The following is a 1977-nucleotide window of genomic DNA, read 5'->3' on the forward strand; positions in this document are numbered from 1 at the left end:
TTTGTTGTTTGTTTGTGTTTATTTGTTTGTTTGTTTGTTTGTTTGTTTTTACCAGTTTACTCAATGTAACAAATAACACAGATAAGTTCAGTTCTCAGTTCAGTGGGAACACTGTTGAGTCTCACATCAGATGTGTTTCCCTCTTGGGACCTGAAGTTCCTAAATCAGATGAGCTCATAGTTTCAGAGGTTGTGAGAGACTTTGTAAGAGGTCTCATAAGAGCCTCCTGTAGGAACCCACTTTCAGTATACATCCCTATATGCATGATTTACTGGTTCTAGAAGCACACCACCAACTCCTAACTGGAGATTGATTCTTAAGCTGCATACAGTGGTGAAGCAGAACACATCAGATGGGGTGAACATGAATCAAATAATCCCACACTAGCTCTGAATAGGTATTCTTTATTAAAGGGGAACTCATGGATCACAACAAGGAGACAGGAATGGAATCCAGCATCCTGGTGTGAGAGCAGGGAGTAAGAGAATGGGAGGAGGAAACCACATTCCTTTTGGTACCCAAAAGCCATGTCCAACTTGGTATAGCCTCTCAAAGACCATTGGCTGAAGGACAAAGACCATTGGCTGAAGTCCCCCTTTTGACTAAATAAGAGAGTTTCAAACCCAATACAACACTATATACAATAAGAACAGATACCAAGTATAAAAATAGAATTACAACCAGGATAAACAATAGTAAGCAATACTAGTTTTCAATGTCTCAGAGTGTTTAGGTGATTGACTATTTAAGTTATCCTTTGTATCATGTTGATTAGTCTTTTGTTACATTCTCCCCCCATTTACATTGGGTATAAAAGCTATGCAAAAATAAACACAGACAATTTTAGTAATCATTGGAATGCCCTCGCGGTATTTTCTATGGTTTCTGTCTTATTTTTCATATGTCTTCATATTCTTTACTTATATTTCTAAATTTCCATGCCAGTGTCTTTGTAAGTGTTATTTTTGTTAAGGCTGGTTCATGACAGAGACCATCACAGAAAACCACACTGACCAAACTTCAGAGAACAACTAGGTGTAGGAGGAGAGGGCTGCTTGTTTGTCCCATCCACCCGGCTAGCTCAGCCTGGAAATAACCACACAGAAACCGTATTAATTACATCACTGCTTGGCCCATTAGCTCTAACTTCTTACTGGCTAACTCTTACATATTAATTTAACCCATTTCTATTAATCTGTATATCACCATGAGTTCATGGCCTACCAGCAAAGTCTCAGCATGTCTGCTTCTGGCAGCAGGTCCATGGTGTCTTTCTCTGAATCTGCCTTCTTCCTCCCAGCATTCAGTTCTGTCTTCCCTGCCTACCTAAGTTCTTCCTTCTCAGGCCAAGGCAGTTTCTCTATTCCTTAACCAATACAAGCAACACATAGAAAGAAGGACCTCCTACACCAACTAGTCAATGGGTACCAAACCCAATTGATACATCTACAACATCACTCCTGCACCTAAGGTTCGGGGACATCATGGAAGCGGATGGAAATAGTGTAAGAATCAGAGGACCAGGAAGTCTACTGTGAAATTTTGACTCCTAGAAATGGCAGGGAAGGTACTCCATGATACCAGAATATGACTATCTAAATAAGACACAAACCATGACAAAACAAATAAGCATGCTAACATGGAAGGAGGAAATCTCAATGGGACCCCAGCTCTAGACAGAGAAGTACAGGAAACTAAAGACTGCTGAGCGAGGAGGAATTAGTCTTCCCCAGAAATGAGCCCTTCAACTGGTTATACAACACCAAGTAGCAAATACTATACATACAAGAAATTCAGCAATTCATATTCATATATATTTGTATGTATACATATATGTATGTGATAATAATAATAATAATAAATCAGGAGCAGAAGGAGGGGGAGCACGAGCAAGGAACTCAGGACCGCGAGGGGTACAACCACACACTGAGACAATGGAGATGTTCTTTCGGGAATTCACCAAGGCCAGCTGGCCGG

The sequence above is a fragment of the Microtus ochrogaster genome, linkage group LG4 (assembly GCF_000317375.1).
Source record: "Microtus ochrogaster isolate Prairie Vole_2 linkage group LG4, MicOch1.0, whole genome shotgun sequence".
NCBI lineage: Eukaryota > Metazoa > Chordata > Mammalia > Rodentia > Cricetidae > Microtus > Microtus ochrogaster.